The 6,103-nt window shown below is 32.8% G+C and overlaps 1 long non-coding RNA gene across 1 annotated transcript; it reads right to left on the reverse strand.

The window, feature by feature from the left end:
* Positions 1 to 380: 380 nt before the first annotated feature.
* LOC134276271 (uncharacterized) lies at positions 381 to 5,628 on the reverse strand. Its single transcript, XR_009994014.1, has 4 exons — positions 5,436 to 5,628; positions 3,411 to 3,495; positions 1,602 to 1,755; positions 381 to 907 (listed from the first exon to the last, which is right to left on the reverse strand). It is a non-coding gene; the product is annotated as an uncharacterized LOC134276271 (long non-coding RNA).
* Positions 5,629 to 6,103: the final 475 nt, after the last annotated feature.

The raw sequence follows: 6,103 nt of genomic DNA on the forward strand, positions 1-6,103 counted from the left end.
CCCCCTACGCTCCGATTCCATAAGGTATCCCGAACCACGGAAACCTCTGTAAACCTGAAGTTTCCCGAACATCCATGTAGTTTCCCGTAATGGGAAACCTAAAGATTCCACTGGTTTCCAGAATCAGGAAACTTGATGGAATCGGAGCGTAGGGGGTTTCCGTGGAATGGAAACTTGGTGGAATCTTTAGGTTTCCTTTTACGGGAAACTACATGGAAGCTCGGGAAACCTCACCATTCCTATAGTTTCCGTGACTCAGGAAACCATATGGAATCGGAGCGTAGTGGTTTCCGTGGGATGGAAACTTGGTGGAATCTTAAGGTTTCCTTTTTAAGGAAACTACATGGAAGCTTGGGAAACCTCATGATTCCTAAATGACTCAGGAAACCACAGGGAATCGGAGTGTAGTGGTTTCCGTGGAATGGAAACTTGATGGAATCTTAAGGTTTCCTATTACGGGAAACTACATGGAACCTCGTGAAACCTTACGATTCCTAAAGTTTCCTTGACTCAGGAAACTATATGGAACTTGTGTAGCAGTTTCTGTGTGGCGGAAACTTGGTGGAATTATCTGGAGTCCCATTCCTGGTTGAAGTTACTGGGAAACTTCAAGATTCCCCAACTTTTCTTAAGGAAGCGATGTGAAATTATGTGTATTCTTTCAAAAATCTATCAAAAAAATTATTAAATGTAAGAGAAAAAAAGCATTACCATTTTATATGTTTAATAATTCATTTGATGTACAAAAACTGTAACAGTATTTTTCAATGATATCAAAATACTAAATAAATTCATATATCTTAGATAAACAATGGAACAGTCTTTCACATTTAAGTCCATTCATAAGCGTCATTAAGTACTTCTTTCAACATCAGTTCCCTGGTATTTCCTTCACATCACCTATGATCTGCAATATTCATACAAAATTATCATATGATGTGTCAGAATTATAATGCTTGAATATAACTTAGAAATCTGAAAGATCAGTCAATGTTCTTTAATATACCAATATCAATAATTACTTTCCATGACCATGATACATATGATTTCAGCATTTAATGTGTCTCTTTAAAATTTAATGCTTTATGATAAGTGGATAATTATGCCCATGGGACAAACTGAATTCCTCTCAAATCATTAAGATTTTTACAGAATAAAGTATATGATGAAAAAATAAAATAAGGATACAACTATATTTTAACATTTTTTAGGATTATGAAATTTAAAATTTTAAAGATAAAAATCATTAAATTATTTATTTAATGTGTCTCTTTAAAATTTAATGCTTTATGATAAGGAAAATTTTTTTACATAATATAAATAATGTTTTCAGCCTCATTATGTCATTGAGAATATATTACAATTTCATAGAACCCTGCTTTAAGTTGAATTAGTTTGAGAGAAAATATACTCTTTATAATAACAAAAATATTAATAGAGAGAGAATTTTTTTTTAATTTTTGATATTTGACCTAAAAAATTGGTTGAAGATCATTGCAGACCCTCCACACCAATTGCATAAAAGCTAGATTACACCAAGGGAGAAATATACTCTGGACTACGACTTTGAATAAAGATATACAGTACATTTTGATACTGACCTTTGACCTAGAAAATTAGTCCAAGGTCACTCTTCATCCTCTATCCACAGGCTCTCTGTAGTTTAAGTTTGAGAGAGAAATATGCTCAGAACAAGTGATATCAGATGGCGTGATGGGTAGACACACTGTCTAAGGGCATCCACAGAACAGGTCTCTAAAAACAATGCAATATATATGTATTACAGTATGGATATACATGTACTTGTATGTTAATGATTTATCATATGCTGCATTGGACACATATGCTTTTATCATGGTGTAAGTATACATGTATCTTATGAGTAATTTTATGCCAGTATTGCATGTACACTCGGTTTATAAACAAGTAATTAAAATTTTTTTTTTACAAAAATTGACCAACATTATTTACATCCACTCATCATGTTCATGAATTGGTGGATCATAATTCAGTCAGTTTTAGATCTCTATGATATACCATAGACAACTTTCACATTTACAAAAGTTATTCCCCTTTGCAGGGTCAATCTGGGGTCAATCGGCTTAAGACGCTGTTTTCCCTCTATATAACCGTACCAACTTTGAGGGTCAATATCTTGGAAGTGAAATCTGTATGAACATGTTCATTATGATTTTCATGTTACCCCATACTCTGGCCATACAGATACAGATCGTAATTGTCCAATATCGTTTGAAGATTGAAAAAATACAAGTAACTTACAAAGGACAAAGTGAGAAAAATGAGCGATACACCGACAATTGGAGACAACTCTTAGCAATGTGAAATTTGTCTATTGGTGATGACAATTCCTGTTTTAATGTCACTGAAAAATTAAGAGACATTAAAAATTTAAGCCCTATTGTCATGCATGCATGCTGTTTTTTTTAAGTATTTTCAACCAAACTATAAATTACAATTGCTTGTAATTGAAAGATGGATCCATTACACATTGCACCCCATTACTTTGAAAAAATGTAATGATTACAATGCATTACCATTACACATTACCATTACCCCAGGTCTGTTTTCAACCACATAACATTTTACTATCATAAAATTTACCAAAATTTAATGCTTCAAATAATTTCATTGAATACATGTATCTAAAAAATTGAGGAAACTCTAAAAACTTAGTGTCAGACTTACAGAAATTAATCTTTGGAGAGAAAAAAATCTATCATATAAAGATGTGCATAATGAGCCTTTTTTATTCATTTAGAACATATCGTATGTGCATCATTTCCCCAAGAAATTTTCAAAGACAATGGACTATTTGTGAGCAGAAATCATTGCTGTTTACTTAATACATTTGGAAAATTTATGAAAATAATCAAATAATTTCTTTATTTTTGATTTTAGATAATGCTAAAAATAATTTAATCTCTTACAAGTAATCCAACTGACTGTAAAATAAAATTTTTCTTAATCTCAATCTAAGGGCAGATCACTCTAACTGCATAAAACTACCCAATATCAAAGTAGAGCTCTTTAGTGTGCAGTTTTTAGAGCTTCCTTAAAGTCATCAAAATACTGACCAGCAAGAAATCAGTTAATAACATTTCCTCTTTTTCATTCAAATTTTTTGAGAGATCTCAAAGTTTTTTCCTCTTCAATTCAGGTTCGAGATGACAAAGTTTTACTGTAGTGTATGTATTAGAGAACTGATTGTATGTCAATCACGACAATACATACATAACATGGAGGGGGGCAAATTGTTTCAGCCCTAGCTTTTACATAAAACTTCTTGTAGCTCACAGCTGATAAACCACAGCTCAGTATTTAAAATTTAGAATCATTTTTTTTTTCAGGCAATTGTTATACATACCAATCATGATTTAATTACCACTTACCAAATGACCACATCCTGAATCATCATACATTTTATATGATTTTATCTCACTGGTTTTCTTTTAAAGTCATGCAGTTTTCTTCTCTCTGAAATGATAAATTATGTTAAGGTACTATTGCATTCTAATTTAAACTAATTATGTAATAGCATTAGCAACAACAGGGATGGGCAAAAAAAAACAAAACAAGATGCGCTTGTAAAACACTATGTGCCCGGCGGCAACAAAGTTTCGAAAAAGCAATTTTTTTAGCATATAGGTCACAGTCAAGATCACATAATCATTGTCCTTGTTGTCACGTGAAAGCACTTCATAAGTGGAGTATGCATACTAAATATGATGTCACTATCTCATATAGTTCTAAAGTTATGGTGAAGGTTTAAGTTGACAACAGACAGACACTGAGATAAACAGTTATGGCAAAAGTTCGAAAAAGCTATTTTAACATATAATTACAGTCAAAGTCACAAGGTCATTGACCTTGTTGCATTTCAAAGAACTTAATTATCGTAGTATGCATACCAAATATGAAGTCTCTATCTCTCACAGTTCAAAAGTCATGGCAATGGTTCAAGTTGACAACAGACAGAAAGGACAAAATCAATACACGTGCCGAATCTATCAATTCAGGCGTATAAAAATTTCAAACAAATGAGCATCAACTAGTTTGTACCATTCTACTTCTCTTATGTCAGGACAACCATCACTAATTCACTATTTCATACAAGTCTTTTTTTCAAAATATTTAATCTAATGCAATAGCTCACCAGCAGAATATGATATTGTGCTCGACTCATTGTTTGCCTGCACCACAGTTATGTAGAATGTGGCGTATGTTATAAACTTATAATTATATTCAGATATAAGAAGCATGTTATTTTTTATGACAGCTAAGTCTGTTCAGTTAGACAATACCATGTACACTGTACATGTATGTAAGTAGTTTAATTGTGCTTGATTATTTACTTATTTTCTTCTCAACTTAAAGCTGAACACAACTCGTAAATAGGCTAATTATAATTTATACGCCATTTAACAGAATATGATAGCATTATTGTTTGCCTCAGTTATGTACGATACATCAGATATAGCATGTTATTTTTTATGACAGGGTATACTCGTTGCAATCATGTACACTGTACATGTATGTAAGTAGTTTAATTGTGCTTGCTTATCAACTGAACACACTCATTTATAGCATTATCTACGATACATCAATACTAGGGTATTCTCGTTGCAATCGTTACACCTGACTGCTTTATTGTCACGGGTATTGGCGTGGAATGGCAACCCGTGATCGTGCTGGTTATCTTGCATTATCTTTTTTTTACATTTTATTGCAGTTACGTTTATCTGTGTTTTTTGTATATTTTACTGACTTATAAAACTATAATTGTTATAAACTTATTTGGTATCTTATTTTCCTGCATTAGATGAAGTATTACGTTATTACTCTCGCTACCGAGTTCTTCTGTATAGCATACGTCCGTCTTCACCAGTGTAGACTGATTACACTGAACAGTGACCAACTGCTGCCCTATTTATAGCGGTCTGCAGAGAAGATAGACTCGGGAACAAAAATGGCGGACAGATTCCTTTTACGAATCGTATTCAGCTTTAAAGTGTTCTGTATTTTATTACCAAGTTTGTAATAAGCATTTTGAAACATACTATCAATATTAATTCACTATGAAGGCTTAATTTTCTTTTTTTACATCTTCATCTCAGCAGGTTAGACAGTACAAAAAAAATCTTTTGAGCAGTAAACTATTTCAATAAACAAACCTATTCTCTTCAGAGAAGTGGACAGGCTTTCACCTACATTCACTTTTTTATGTATATTTTCCCTCCATATCATCATCATGCATATGATTAAGGGTTATGCTACAGTATTGGCTACAATCTATTCCAACTGTTCTGAATGATGATATCCTTCATGATAATCGGATAAGCTGAGATTGAAGACACTTTTTGTAAAAATATTGATGCTTTTATCAAGGTTTTGAACCAAAAGTATTTCATTCATACCTTGCCATAAGTCATAAGTTCCAAAAATCAAAAGAGTTGGCTATCCGAAAACGGAAAGTCAGAAGAAAACACATGTATGTATTCAAACCGGATGTACTACAGTCTGAATTTAACTACGAAACCATGCTCGGTATAACTATTATCATCCGGATAATTTGAGCGGGGTTAAAAATATATTTTTGTTTAAATCCGAAAAGTATTCATTTATATTTGGAGAGAACATACATATTGAGCATACATTTTAATAAACATGGTGAAAGGCGAAACGTTGCCATTTTACAACATACGGTGCCTTGGGACCTCTATAATCTATTTAAGTTATGTTGTATCACTGTCTCAAATCTCTCTCTCTCTCTCTCTCTCTCTCTTTTGCAATATATGCACTTAACAATTTAAAACTTAGATATCCAACTTTTTAAAATGGCGTCAGAACAAAAGTTGCCTCCGATAGTGAAGATTTGTTGTTGCCAAATATTACAATTATTTGCCGTAAAAAGTTAACAAAAATATACGTACATTAATCCTTGGTCGTTGGTCATTGCATTTATCAGTCTTAAAGACACTGGGTGGTGAAAACATCAACTTTTCACATTTACGAGCTGCTTACACCTTCTTCTTCGTCCTTCTCGATCCTCCAAAAATGGCGCCTCGGGAAATTGACCAATGAA

This window comes from Saccostrea cucullata, unplaced genomic scaffold, assembly GCF_032062105.1.
Source record: "Saccostrea cucullata isolate Sc308-1 unplaced genomic scaffold, CSIRO_AGI_Scuc_v1 ctg6139, whole genome shotgun sequence".
NCBI classification, from domain to species: domain Eukaryota; kingdom Metazoa; phylum Mollusca; class Bivalvia; order Ostreida; family Ostreidae; genus Saccostrea; species Saccostrea cuccullata.